Below are 15,685 nucleotides of genomic sequence, written 5' to 3'. Positions count from 1 at the left end.
ATTTTTATTCAAGTCCCGGTGGCTCTCTGAAGCCACTGATTGCCTGACTGACTAACTAAATATTTTTACAGTATTTAGTTTGAAATACTTACTACAAATTTGAGTTCAGTAGAAAGCAACAAAATTAACAAACTAAATATCCCTGTTAGGGCTGCACGATACTGGAAAAAACTGACATTGTGATATTTTTTGTCCCTGCGATATATATTGCGATATGTAAAAAGACTGTAATTTTTACAAGATGACATAAATTGCTCTATTTGGAAATAATAAATCATCCTCGACTACTGGGCTGATGCGAACAATTCTTTGTTGAACTTTAATGCTTTACAAACACCAAAGCAAGTAAGTGCTGTGACTACACGCTTGTTTGTTAGATAAATTGATCAAGATTGATTGTGATTGGTGGTTGGCTGTGCATGCAGAGCACTAGCAACACACTCTGTGCATCCAAGAACACTTCTATCAGTGTAAATGAGGTTATATCAGACACAGACTGCTGTTGTAGATTAGGGTTATGTGTCCAGCTTCTAGGCTCTGAACCATAACGTTGGTTGGGACAGACCCCTTGATTCTTAAGGCTAACTATATTGCTCGATGGTGTTTTAAGCCCCCAACGTCTCCTTCCAGGCAACGCTGTGACCGTTGACTTCAAGGCACCTAACCTTAACCCTAACCCTAACCTTAACCATAACCATAACCATTGCCTAATCATCGTGCCTTCCAGGCAGCGCTGCCTGGAAGGAGACGTTGGGGGCTTAAAACACTGATAAACAATTATATTAGCTTTAGCCTGGCTGGTAGCAGCTTTCTGGCAACTCCGCGGTTAAAAAATGGCCGGGAGACATTGCGATAAGTAACGTTGCATTAATCAGGTGATTGTGGTTTGTCTTTGCAGCAAACATAAAACACTGACTACTGTAGCTTCACTACACATGGAAAATAATGTGCACCACTGTGTCAGGGGCAGCTGCCGCTTACAGTGCTTTTCCACACATTGGAGAGCCTCACTTCCCATTACAAACCCCGTCGGACAAACGTATCGTCCAGCGTAACGTTGGGTTCAACATTAAGGGGGTTTGCGATCTCCACTTTTGAGCAAAATTGAAATTTTGTAATGTCAAACACATCATGTTCTGCATTTTGATGAATTTTTCTGCAACAATTTGTGCCTTTTCTGCATCAAGCTATGGTGCAAATGACTTTATTTAAGGGTTGTAACCCCCCCATCCCCCCTGTAATCTACGCCTATGGTTACGTCACATTCACACGTTGCTTACATTGGCCACCTGTCTTAAAGGACAATTCCGGCGCAAAATGAACCAGGGGGTTAATAACATTGTGTACTGAGTCAAACGTTCTCTTTATACCACTAACAAGTAGAGCTTAGATCGGCCCAAAAAAATCAAGCCCGAACCTACCCGAGCCCGAGCACGTTGCATCCGAGACTGGCTCGGCCCGACACATTAACTGTATGACAGTAACATTATGACTGTAACATTATGAGCCCGAGCCCGATTTAAACCCGACACTTCTTTAACACGTGGGCCGTTATAACTGATGTTCTCAACTACAATTCAGTTGTTTGAACTGTTTAGAATAATGCAACAAGGACGAAGCCTGTAAACTGCGCTGTTTGTTTATTCAGAATGGAACGGATCGCAAGTGGATCCGAATGAAGAAACGTAAAAAAAAGAAACAATGATGAACACCATATTGTTGTCACTGCCCACAACTTGTTTAAACTGCTTCCATACCTCCGACTTTCCTCCACACTTGCTCAAAGTTAATTCTCCTGTTTTTCTTTTTTTCTTTACATCTTCAAGCTCCCAGTGTGATGCGTGCGAGAGGAGGAGACTCCGCGCATGACACGTGCTGCATTTTGTAACTGCAGCCTAACTTTTGTACACATTTGTTACTTTTATATAGCCTATATATATATTTATAATATTTCTGATTATGGCATAGCTTTCTCCCCACCCAATTAGGATAATAAGGTAATGGATAAAAAAAATAAATAAATAAAATTAAAAAAATTGCTTGATCAAGGGTCTGGCCCGGGATAGTGGCGGAAAATAACTCGGGTCGGGCCGAGAATCTAAACTCTACTAACAAGGCTCAAAATAGCACCACACTTCAACGGTAGCATAATGAGGATCCCTACATGTAAACCGAAGCATTGAGAACTTTGTAAGTGTACAGACAGGTTATTAAAAAGATAGATTATAAAGACAGTAGCGTTCATGTTTATCTGTCATAAGCAGTCGAATCACGAACGCTGTGTTTGAGCTATGTTACTGGTTACTGGTTGCACGGCGTGCGTCGTGACTGTTTTTACCCTTTTACTGTATTTACCCTCTGCCCCGAAAGCTAGCGTTAGCAGCTAACCACCGGTTTGCGGTAGCTTGTTTAAAGCTAGAGACACATTCGATTAGCATGAAAATATATCCCAGAGAACGTTCCACTCGGTATACATGTTATTAACGCCTAGTTTCATTTTGCGCCGGAATTGTCCTTTAAAGGGGAAGGGTCGGCCGGTAACAATCATGTAAAAGGAGATAGGTGTAAAAGTAAAAGTAAACTTTACTTTCCTTTCAAGCTGCAAAAAAGGTGTAGCGTTAACATCGCACATCCTGTGATGTGAACAAAATATCGTGCAGTCCTAATCCCTGTGGTTATTCAGGTTCAATTCACAGTGAATGACATCCTGTCGCATCTCTAGCATTTGAGTCCATATCCTCGTCACTCGCCTCATCACTGTTTAAATATTTGTATATCCCACAGACAGATGTGAAGGCTAAACAATGGCATTGATTTGTGAAAAGAAAGTAAAATGACGAAATATGGAGATACAAGGTTTCTGCCCGACAGCGACGATATGTTGTATACAGTATAATTGGCTTGAAGTTTTGTTATACCCGCGTAAGACACCCTGGCGCGGGCCTCCATAGATGTCATGTGAGCTACGAGCATGCGTTTATGCGTAATGCATTGATTGTTGCCGTACCCTCTGGAATGCCAGGGTGGTGTACAAAAAATGTACAAAAAAAAAAATAATCTGCAAATAAGCAAGAAGTAGTAGCGAAGAAGTGGAGAGCGGAAGTAAAGGAAAGCAGCCTGCCTGGCTAAAGTAAACACATAGTAGTAAACACATCCATGGTGAACACCGACATAATGCCAAACACTGCATTTGTGTACTCTAATCATTAGGTCTGACAGTAGTATCTCCAAGTCGATACTACTGTCTGCCTCTCGATGATATGAACACTCTTTCCATGAGGCCATTTTTAAGTTTTGACAAAGCGATCTCATGTTTTTCTAAACCCTCCAGCAAAATGCTTCTTTTTCCAGTGTGGTGTCTCTCTCTTACCACATATTTAACATCATTCCAACCCAGTCTCACGGCAGTTCGTGAAATGGTCACGTTATTTAATCTATTGATTTGTGTACACGGGCACGTTTTTCTCGTTTTTTTCATGGTGGCCAGCACGAAAATGTAAACTAATGTATTTCAATGGGAAGCATATGTCGTGATCACAGCATGACTACGGTTGCGAGTAGTATGACATGCCGAAAATCCGCGTAAGGAGGGTGGTTGGGGTGGTGGATGGGTCAAACAACACAGGACTTTCACCCTGGATACCGGGGATCGTGGCCCGCGTGTGGCGTTTTGTTTCCCCGTTGTTGTTTTCCAAAACACAACCATCCCGTTATTGTCGCGCATCCCCCCGGCCGTCTCCTGGCGTGTGACGCGTCCTTTCCCCGTTCTCCTTTTCCTGAACCCAACCTCCACCGTCCCGTTGTTGTCCCCCAGAGACCACGGATCGTGTCCCGGGGTGTGACATTTGCTTTCCCCGTTCATCTTTTCCTAAACCCAACCTCCGTATAGATGGTTCCCATTTCGTGCTGGCCACCACGAAAGAAACGAGATAAACGTGTTCTTGTACATAAATCAATAGATTAAAAAGTAACGTGACAATTTCACGAACTGCCGTGAGACCATGTTAGCCATTCAACTCCTTGTGGTCTGTCAGCCTGTTATCATGAACCATATGTTCGAAGAGCTACGAAAAGATAAGTACTGTAATTCGTATGATTTCCACGTTTTTTTATTTGCTGTGTGCACCACATTGACTGCTGCTGTATAAGAACGCGGCTGACGGCATTGGGAGGTAGTCGGGGTGGGTGGGCATTAACACACAGGATTTTCAAGCCAGGGAGCGGAGTTCGTTTCCCGGGGAAAACAAAAGACTTTTACCCAAGAAATGTGTGTTCTCTGGGAGTGTTACAATACAAACCACGGTCTTTTTCCTAAACTTAACTAGTCGTTTTGGTACCTAAACTTAACTTACGTCGCAGCATAACGCTCACTTTTTCTTCCGAAAATGACCGGCAGCTCACCTATTCTCGGGTAACTAAACCTAAACTACCCATGACCTGACAGAGCCCCGTTGCCAGTGTTGCAGAGCTCTGTAGCGGCTAAACACATCTACTAACTGCTGCTGATACGACCGAGCTGTGACGGAGGTCTGTAGCTGCGTCGCAAAGCTCTGTAGTGGCTTAAACAGCTAGCAACTGCCGCTCTGTAGCTGATGTCACGTGACCAGCCGGCAGTCTCCTAGTTTTCGTATGATATCATATGTTTTAGTGTGCATAACTTTTCGTACAATATCATGCAAACCTGTTCATGAGAATGCGTTGGGTCTTGGTATGGGCGAACCTGCTCGGCCAGTTTTCCCAGCCGACCATGCAGCGTGCGCCGAGGTTCCATAAACTCAGGTGTGCACGACCACGCGCCGTGGCAACTTGCGGAGCCTTTGCGCTGGACACAGGATCACCACGGCAACCGTGAACCTAGCTTAAGCGTGGGACACACTGCCTAGTTACTTTGCCGAGAGTCAGTAGATTAAACCTCTGATCTGTCCTTGCTGCTCTCCATCATCACCTCCACTTTGTTTTAGTTGCTCTCATTCACATACTGCGTCTGTTGTCCGACAACTAGTCTCACATTGCCAGACCTTCCTCCACAGCGCTGCGGAGGAAGGTCTGGCGAGTCCACACAGTATTCCGGGATGGGAGAAAAAACAGGCTCTGGTTTATTGCCATTTCTTTAAACTAATCACAATCGTCTTTGGCGGCGCTATGCGCCAGACGGAGCAACGGTGCTTCTGCAAAACAGCCTCGGGAAAGACCTTGTTTTGGTGGAACGTGTACGTTCAAAGGTTGTTTTAGTCGTGCAACAGAAAACTCAGATTGGACAGATAGTCTAGTTAGCTGTCTGGATTTACCCTGCAGAGATCTGAGGAGCAGTTAACCATAGTCCTCAGAAATCTACCAGAGTTTAGAACGACAACACAAAGAAAGAGGAAGGGGACGGACATCCGGCCGAAATGAGGGACATCCGGCGGAATTTCCGGCGGCACCTGAACAATTCCATCGATATAGACTATCCGACAACTAAACAAGCATAAAATAGAGATTTGATCACAGGTCATAAATGTTACCTTAAACAGGCAAACATTATGTCCACCGACCATGTCTGAAGGCAAAAGAGTTTATATCTATAAGCCCTTAAATCCAGTGATGTTGAACAAATTACTGTTTCATGATTGCGAACTTGTCTAAGAAAATAAACATAAATAGGGATTAACTACTGTACTCTTTTGTCACTTTTTGTCACAGAGGTTGACTGTCTCTCTGTTTCCACCTCCTCCCTCGGTTTTTACCCTTCTGTTTTGACCCTCCCAATCCCCCATTACTCCCTCCTTTCCTCCCTCCCTCCCTACCTCCTTCCTCCCTTGGCGGTCGCTTTCTGCCAGTCAGCACATCCCCGGGCGGGGAGGGGCGTTTGATCTGAGCCTCTTCAACTCTCCCTCTCTCTCCTTTCTTTCTTTCTTTCTTTCTTTCTTTCTTTCTTTCTTTCTTTCTCTCCCTCGCTCTTAGTCTGTGTTTCCCTTCAGCTGCTCGCTCTCAGTTGATTCGCCACTCTCGTACAGAAACGGTCTCCATTACTTACTGTCAAGTCCAAGTTCAAAGATGACATTCTCTGACTTTACTTTAGGCCCGTCAATTTGACTCAGCGGAGTCGCTGCAGTGGGGAAATGAAAAGAGAGGGAGAAAAAAGTTCTGGTGTCATGGGAGGTATATGAGTGACATCACAGAGCAAAAAGGAGTTGGTGTCAAGTGTAATCCATCACCGCAGATCAGCATCATGTGGCTAATAACATGCTTTGGCCATGCTGGGCATCAAACGGGGTGTGATGAGCAATCATCCACCCTCGAGTTTTTCCACTTCTCACACATCACGTTTTCATCGGATGGTGGATTATTTTTCCCCCCCTGCTCATTAACCGTCCTCCCTATTTGCGGTTGCAGCTTCCCCACTGTAGCTGTCATCTCTCATTTAAATCAGCATCTCCATCTGTATCCTCTCCTCATTTCATTCAAGCTTGTTCATTAAAGATGGGACTCAATTTTTGCCTCTCCCTGTTTCTCTTCCCTTTCTCCGGCGGCTACACTACATTACCAAGCGTGTTTTGAGCTTTTAGACACGTGTTATGATAAGCACACGGCAAATACATTTGATAAGCACCTTTTCTCCTATTTCCCATCTCCCACTCTACCTCTCTTTTTCTCACAAGTTTTAGGGAGCTATATTTGTTGGCAGATTTGTTTGCAGATTCATCTCCCCTCGTTCGACGCTTGTCTCGGTTTGTTACCGAGCGATTCATCTCGCTGCCTCTCTCACAAAGAAGTAGAGGGAACATTAAGTTTCTAGATGTTTCTCTCTGCTCCAAACAGCTACCTGAGCTCCCTTAATCCCCATCCCCATATGAAAACTGCACAACTCTCACCTTGTTTTGGTAAAGGTAGCGGGAAAGAGTAGCATTTGTGCAGAATCAGTTGTTGGCTAATGGATGTGACTTATGGAACATTACCTCACCGACACAGACAGCTTAATTCGTATGGGTGGAAAGAACATCTTTTTCTCTCATTCTGTGTTTTTATTCCCCTCTTACATCCCTCCTTCCTTTTCAACCGTGCCTTCCCTGCTCTCTCCGTCTCTCTCTTTTCCTCTCCTGGGACCCTTCCTCCATCACACTTAACTCCTCTTCAAAGCCATCTACTTCAGCTCATCCCCCCACCCACACCCCGCCGCCGCCCAGCGCCTCTCTCATTACCATTTTGGTTTTTATGAGTTGGATGTCCTCTGTCTCCTTGATTCCCTCATCCACAAAAAGTTAAAGTCGAACACACACAAACATCACCCCCCCCACCACCACCACCACCCTCTCCGCCCCACCGTGTCCTCGTCGGGTTGAGCAGAAGGTCTTAGTCATCAGCAGTCCATTAGGGCACAATGGCAGCAGTTGTGTTGCTGCTGCTCCGAGAGAGTGCAATGTGCTCCGACCTCAGGCAAACTACTGGCTGGGCCGACACCCCCAGCAGACAGACAATACCGCTCTTTCCACTCATGGTGCGCTGCTGAATACGGTGGCTCTGTATCCTTTGCCAGTGGAATGATATGCCTCATTCTTCCACCTCTCAGTTCATTGGCACGTTAAAATAGGAAAGTCAAACCTCATAATCTCAGTAAATAATTTGCGTTCACGTTATGTAACTGGTTTGACATTTTCACTGTGCACCAAGGAAGGTGAAACTGCCTCACAAGCACTAGAGGCTTTATCATCAGTCAATCTGTGAAATTGGAGCTGAGGAATAAAACTATACGACTTGTTATTGAAGTTAATAACATCAAAGTTAGAACACTTTTGTTAGTTTTTTACAAGAAATATGTGTTTTTGTCCTTGCTTTCCTCCCCGGTTTGAAGTTGATGGTCAGCTCACGGCAATATTGGAATCAGCATGTGATATATGATGATAGTTGTAGGGTTGTCTGCTCATGTTGCCAGCCACTGGCAAGCAAATATCATCAAATAACACAGGCAAAGTCGGAAAGAAGCAGATTAGCTGAGCAGCGTGGCTCCAGAGATGGTAATTTGGTCAGTTCACCACTTTGGTCCAAAATGATATAGGCTTCTATTCAACAATGCTAATAAAATATTGGATGGCTCACAGTGGCATTGTGTACAGACTTTCATGGTCCCCAGAGGATGAATCCAACTAGACTTTTTCTTTAGCATCACTGTTTTTTAGTAAAAAGGCCTTGACAGATATTGAATTGCCGTATAATCTGCTACACACAATGTCAATTAAATTACCTTAATTCATAATAACGTAATTAACGTTATAATAAATAAATATTAATTAGTCCATACATAATATTTTGGTTTACGACCAAATACATGAAAAACTGATATTCCCATCAGCCTCAGCTGTTAATTAGCAAATGTTAGCAAGCTAACATGCTAAACTAAGGGCACTTTCTCACCTGCCTTGTTTAGTTCGGGTGAATCCAACCCTGGAGCGTTAACCCCCTTGGTGCGGGTCTGACGCAACTACCAGGTGTACTTCGCAAGCTTGAGCTAAACTACTCCTGTAGTCAGCTCTGCTTTGCAATCTGCAATGCGGCAGAGCACACACACTGTAGCAGCTTGCATAGTAGAAGCATAGACTGTTAATATTAATGGATAGAGCATGTGTGACGTCACCCATTGGTTTGTGGAGATCTGCTATGAGTCGTCGAGTTTGCCATTACGGGCGCAGCCATCCTGGTTGCGGATGTGACGATTTTAGATGAGAGGGAGGAGTGAGGGAGGAGCCCTTACACTCTACATTACGTTACGTTACACACTTTCACTGGCAATCACATCATAGCGATAAAACACCCCCTGCTTTATCGCCGATATTTAAAATCAACGAGACCATAATTCAAAAAATTTACATTATTGTGTGTTGCAGAAGACTTCAAACTAGCGATTGAGACCATAAACTCATTATGAAAATGTTTACTGAGGTAATAAATCAAGTGAGAAGTAGGTCACTTTCTCATAGACTTCTACAGAAACCGACCTCCTTTTGCAACCGCACGTGTTGCCCCCTGCTGGAATTCAGATAGAATGCAGGTTTAAGGCACTTCAGCATTTGCAGCACTTCGCCGAACCGGATGCTTTGTCCATTAATATTTACAGTCAATGAGTAGAAATAGTAGCAGCTAGCCAGAGAAGGGCATGGCAATGTTTCTCACAGAAATATAGTGCGGTCACGCTAGTCCTCACACGCATCTCCGTGGTCAAACCAGCGGCAGTTAAAGTTGGTAACAGACAGAGGCAGAGCAGCGCAAAGTCTCAGCGAGCAGAGCAGATGTAGGAACGTTGCTCATGAAGCAATTTCTGGAACATTCTTGAAATGAAATAAGCTGGTTTGACCATGGAGATGCGAGAGACAGCTAGCTGGACCGCAGTCAGAAATATTCACTAACCAAAAGGAAAATGCTTTAAGTTTAAAAAAGTCATCAACTGATTCGGACCAGAACAAACGCCCTAACGATGGTGAACATAGTAACATTATACGTGCCAAACATTGTTAGCTTTACCATTGTGAGAATGCTAGCATGCTGACATTAGAATTTTTCGGATTATTGAGAGGTCGGAACAATGGAGTATCAGAGAAATGACATGGCACCCTTAAATACAGCCTCACAGAGCTGCTTGCATGGCTGTAGTCTCTTACGCCATGCTTCCACTACATGGCATGGCTCTGCTCTTTTCCAGTGTTGGTAGGATTCTCACCATAGCGACGCCGTGTGAAACTGCCATGACATCATCCTTAACACAATACTCACTGAATCCTTTCAACGGCAACCAAACAGAGGAACGTCATCAATTGAACGGCGTAGTGTACAGTGTAGTTTTGCAGGGCTGCCATTTTTAAAAGTCTGGGTCGAGTGAATAAACAAACTGCAGTTGTTATTGATGGTAGCTTGGCTATTTAAAAATCACGGGTTTGTACAGGATGTCCCGTGTCGTGCTAGTGACAATTCTCAATCAGTGGTCTTTCTAGTTTCAGCTCATCGCTTGGAACCTTGCCTGAGGTGGTACCAGGTACTATCCACAACTTTAGTCAATGGAAAACCACCAAAGAGTGAGCCGAGTAGAGTTTATTTGAGCCGTACCATGCAGCGGAAAAGCAGTATCAGTCTTGTTGAGTAATTAAGAATGTTTTCTCCAACTTTAACATTGATTGTTGCTTATTTAGTCATGAAAATTTAATATTACAGAAACATACTTAAATTCTGAAATCAAGTTCTCAGGGTCTTTAACAGCATTAGACTCAGTTCGCATGTCAAACATGAAGGAGTAATTAAACAAATCATGGTGACCTTCATTAAATATATTCAAATTAGGGCTGTCAAAATTAACACGTTAATAATGAGTTAACACAAATTCCTTTTTAACTGCACCTTATGAGGAGCTACTGTTTATGCACAGAGCAGAGGGATAGACTGAATTACCAATAGATGGTGCAGCGTGTGCTACTTTGACTCCATTGTGGTTGTCTGCTTAGTTTTCAATATACAGCCAACACTTAGAATGTGCCATAAAGAGATGCATTGCTTACAGCATTACTTACAGCTGTAGCCACAGGAGTCATAAGGTCTTTCAGTAAAATAGCTGGCTGTGGTCATTGAATCTTTACGTACCATTTCACTCCATTGCTATTGGTGGTATGTTGCTGTTTTAAAAGCATAGTTTTCTAATTGCAGTGAAGAACTGACTGAGCACAGGAAGGGACGCTTAATTCTATGATTATGCGTTGCAAGCACTTTGATAAGCTTTTAGGTTATGGACATTTATAAATGTTTTGCTTTTTTACTGCAAAGAAACGTGTGTGAAAATGTGCATGCATTAATAAATTACTCTATCTTAAGTGCTGTCCTATCAATGATGCCCAGAGAGGGGTATGGGAGTTGTGTTTGTTTATACATTTGACATATTTGGAAGATCAGCTGCCTGCAAAGAATGCGATTAAAAGAAATTTTGGCCAGCACTGCCGGCAACAAATGGTTGTTTGTGTGTGTGTGTGTGTGTGTGTGTGTGTGTGTGTGTGTGTGTGTGTGTGTGTGTGTGTGTGTTTTGAGTAAAGTATTCCTTTCAGGCATCACCTTGCTTAAGCAGCAATAATTTACTACATTGGACAGAGAATAGCTGAGCGTATAGTGCACTGTGGGATGAACAGTTTTGTACTTATTTGCACTTTTCTCTTTACATTCATTCTTAGAAATTCTCCTCTGGAAATAAGAGGGGAAGTTCAGTGTGACTTTGTCAGACACATTTTTGTTTGTGGTGACATTTCAGTTTTTCCAATGTGTTCATCAGTTTAGGCAGTAAAAATAAACATCTGAGAGACAATGCCAAAGTAGCACTTAAAACCTCCAAACTGAAGCTCTCACTCCATTATCAGACACATAGGTCACAGATGGTCACAGATAATAGGCTCTGTAACGTCTGTTATTGTTTTGGCTTTATCCCCACGTCCCTTACCCTTTCCTTCACACGTTTTTGTTGAAAAAATGGCAGTCTGGCTCCAATCAGCACTATGCACTGACAGACAACAGACTCAGGAAGAGAAGACAACAAAAAGGAACCACACTTTGCCCATTGAGCATCAGTTGAGGCTAATGAGCCTGTCCGATTCCAGTAAGCAAACATCACATTAACTTTGTACTCTGAAATATGGATATTGTTACAAATAACGGCGTTTAAATTGTGTGAGCTGACACCCAAATAAGATAAACAGAAAATTAGCACGCCAGATGCTGCCCGAACATGCACGCATTTATGTTACAATCACAATTAACTCCTACCACCTGTGACAGGTGCTAGTGTTACCTGCTGATTGAGTTTTACAACAGACAAATGCATAGTTCTTTTCTCTCTATTTGTCTCGGCACATGCCTGAAGGTGAGATGCCTGAAAATGAGAGACATTGCAAGAGACATGACAAGATGTCTTTTAGTAATTAGCTTCACTAAATTCATCTGCTCTCTCAGCTTCTCTCTCCAATTCAATATCAGTCACCCCCATCCTCAAGAAACCTGGTCTAAACCCGGACACCATGTCCAACTGCCGACCCATATCCAACCTCCCCTTCCTATCAAAAATCCTGGAACATGTTGTCGATGCCCAAATTAAAACCCACCTCTCCTCCAATAACCTTTTCAATCTGGATTCTGCTCACAACACAGCACTGAAACAGCCCTCTTCAAAGTCACCAATGACCTCCTCCTCTCCATTTGACTCTGGCCACCTCTCCATTCTTATCATGCTTGACCTCACTGAAGCCTTCGACACTATCAACCACTCCATCCTCCTGTCCCGACTGGAAACCTACTGCAACATCAGTGGCACCGCACTCTCCTGGCTTCGTTCCTATCTCAACAACAGTTCATACCCATCAACAACTGCACCTCCTCCATTGCTCCTCTGTCACAAGGCGTCCCCCAAGGTTCGGTGCTTGGTCCTCTCCTTTTCATCCTTTACATCCTGCCACTCGGAAATATCATACGCAAACATGGTCTTCACTTCCACTGCTACACCGATGATGTCCAGATCTACATCTCTACAAAATCCCTCACCACAGCTATATCCTCCACCCTGACCAACTGCCTCATCGAGATGCAAACCAACTTCCTCCGACGCAACTACAATAAATCCGACTTGATGCTCATCGGCCCGAAATCCCTCACAAAGAACACCCATAACTTCGGTCTCACTGTCAACAACTCCATCCTGTCTCCATCCCCACACATCTGTAACCTGGGAGTCATCTTCGACAGCAACCTCACTTTAGAAAACCACATCAACCAAATAACCAGAACTGCCTTCTATCACCTCAAAAACATTGCCCGTCTCCGCCCATCACTCACCTTCTCTGCTGCAGAAACTCCTCCTTCATCACTTCCAGAATTGACTACTGCAACAGCATCTTCTGTGGTTCACCTGCAAAAGCCTTAAATAAACTCCAATATATCCAAAACTCTGCTGCCCGTCTCCTCACCCACACCCGTTCCCGTGATCCCATCACTCCCGTCCTTCAGAACCTCCACTGGCTCCCTGTTTCCCAACGCATCCAGTTTAAAGTCCTCCTCCTCACCCACAAAGCCCTCCATAACCAGGCTCCTTCCTACCGCACAGACCTGCTTCACCGCCACAACCCCCCCCGCCCCCTCCGTAACCTCCGCTCCTCTGATGCAAACCTCCTCTCCCCACCACTCAGGACCAACCACCGTACCTGGGGTGACAGAGCTTTCACCATTGCAGCCCCCTCCATCTAGAACTCCCTACCCATACACATCCGTGACTGTACTGGCCTGGACACAAAACACACCTCTTCAGATTAGTTTTCCACATACAATAGTCTTATATTTCTCACCTGATAGTTACAGGTGTTATTGTTTTTAATTGCTTCTAATATGCTTGTTTTATGTTGGTTTTATTGCTTATCTGTTTTTAATGTGATGTATGTGCTGGTTTTACTGTAAAGTGTCTTTGAGTACCATGAAAAGCATTATATAAATAAAATGTATTATTATTATTATTATTATTATTATTATTATTCTCACTCTTTGTGTGTGTGTGTGTGTGTGTGTGTGTGTGTGTGTGTGTGTGCGCGTGCGTGCGTGCAATAGTGCATGTCTGCCTCATCAGTGCTTTTATTTGTACTTAATGCATGTCAGACAAAGGAGAGGCAAAGATAGAAGAATCATATGCTGCTGTTTTCCTCACCACATGTCTCATATGCTTGTGCATCTCCGAGTTAGCTGTTTGCCTGGAATTTCTTTTTCATTTCAGTGTCAGTGCCTTGCAGACTGCGCTAACCTTTCGAAATGGCACCGGCTGTTTGTTTCCCTGGCAAGAACTCAAAAAGAATGGAGTGTGCCGCCAATAAGGTTGGCTTGCTCCCCTCTCTCTGAATTACTCTGTTTTGGTCAATCACTCTATCCCTGTTTACGCAGCACTCAATTTGCCGTGATTGATTCTGCACCCGTGTACACACCCGCGTCTTGAATTCAGGACAGAACTTTGGAAATTGTCAGCCATCGATTCTCAATTCGCCCGCTCCCGATGGCAAAATTTGTCTCCGCATTCTGGTCATGGGGGTGCAGCTTAATTAGTTTTAAGATTTGCTCCACTTGGACACAAATGACAGTTAATGGTTCTTGTGGGACTTTGCACACAGTCTGTCGTGCTATTGGAATGGCATGTAGCCCAGCTGTGAATGCAAGATGTCTTAGTTTTTACAATGAATTGATTAAGTTGCCAGAAGGCTCCATTTGAAGGAAACCTATTATTTTATTCCCGACAAAGCATTTAACGAGCTATGCCTCAGGCTGGCTAAAACATAACATAACCCTTTTTTTACTTTAACAACATACACTTAAATTGTAGTCATTTAGCTAAAGTACTTGCATCAGCTGGATCTTGATTAAAAAAAATTCGAATTCTTGATTTGCCAAACTTGAGGGGAACTAATAAGCAGTGCAGGGTTTGGAGAAACTAGGTAAAATATGTAAGACATGTACCTGTATCAAGAGCTACAGCTACAACAGTTGTCAATCAGGTATTGGAGTGAATTACTTATTGCAGTCATATTTTTTCAAAATATAGACCCTCACTTTTGCACCCATATCCATGGCCGCCCACCCAAAACTCTGCGGTATGTCCTGAGACTAACCCTCCTAACAGTTGACCCCCTGCTGACAAAATGACAGATGGGATGTAGAGGCTTTCTGACCTCAACAAGCAAGCAAAGGCGAGCTGGTACGCCTTGAAAACCAGGCCACAATCAGTCTTTTCATCCTGCACAGTTCTATAGTTCTGGAGGACATACTGTATTGGCGTGAGAGGAAAGTGTGTCGGAAAGGTGACTGCAGCGTTTGGTGTTTGGCAAGAACATAGTGGGGGAAAAAACAGTGGAAGCTCTGCTCTCTTCCTTCACCTTGACACCCTGATCCGTCTCTGTCTCTCTTCCGTTTATTCTCTCTCTCTCTCTCTTTTGCACAGGCCTCTTTTGTTGTCCTCCATCCACTCATTCATCCTCAGTTGTTATGGCTTTCATTCTGTCGTCAAATCCCTCTCTTTCTCTTGCTTATCCCAGCTCTTTTTCCATCTGGTCTGGTCTTGTGTATCCCGCTCCTCCTTCCTCACTCATCTCCCTTCCCCATGTCTCTCTCCCTCCCTTACTGCCTTTCTTTATGTCTTTTTGGCCGCAGTCCCATTTCCCCAATTGGCTTAGTGGCAGTCTAATCATTCTCCGACACCCCTGCTGTCGTCTCTTCTATCTGAGCGCCTGCCGCCGCTCTAATCCTGTAATCAGTAAATAGCCTTTTTCAGCGCACACTGTTTCTCAGCATCCCACTGCCTTCCTAGTGTATACTTCTCCACAGTGCATACTGATGGTCCTTCCACTTCCTCCAGGCAAGCACAGCGTAAAATGATTTTGAGTGCAGCAAAAGTGAAAGATAGAATAGAAAACTCTGATGGACCAAAAAACTTCCTGCATTTGTTCAGCTGTCCACTCTGGCTCCATTGCATCAGTTTGGTGGTGAACTGTAAGCAAGAAATTGAATCATTTTCCTAAAAAACACCGCAATTTTGTTCAGCTGTCTGCTGACTCCATTGCAGGGTGGTATTAAATGATAATATTGCTCTTTAACCTGCTGCTTTCATTATGATTTGATAGATTTATGTAACTACAGCCTTGCCAAAGACAACCTCCACACT

At 43.8% G+C, this 15,685-nt stretch overlaps 1 long non-coding RNA gene across 1 annotated transcript; it reads right to left on the bottom strand.

Moving 5' to 3' along the window:
* Positions 1-2,356: 2,356 nt before the first annotated feature.
* Positions 2,357-13,255, bottom strand: LOC118493853. The gene is made up of 3 exons (XR_004895886.1): positions 12,847-13,255; positions 10,439-10,443; positions 2,357-2,370 (listed from the first exon to the last, which is right to left on the bottom strand). It is a non-coding gene; the product is annotated as an uncharacterized LOC118493853 (long non-coding RNA).
* Between the last annotated feature and the right edge of the window lie 2,430 nt (positions 13,256-15,685).

Source organism: Sander lucioperca, chromosome 2, assembly GCF_008315115.2.
Source record: "Sander lucioperca isolate FBNREF2018 chromosome 2, SLUC_FBN_1.2, whole genome shotgun sequence".
Taxonomy (NCBI): Eukaryota; Metazoa; Chordata; class Actinopteri; order Perciformes; family Percidae; genus Sander; species Sander lucioperca.
The sequence above is the reverse complement of the archived record's forward strand: the minus strand, read 5'-3'. Positions and strand labels throughout refer to the sequence as shown.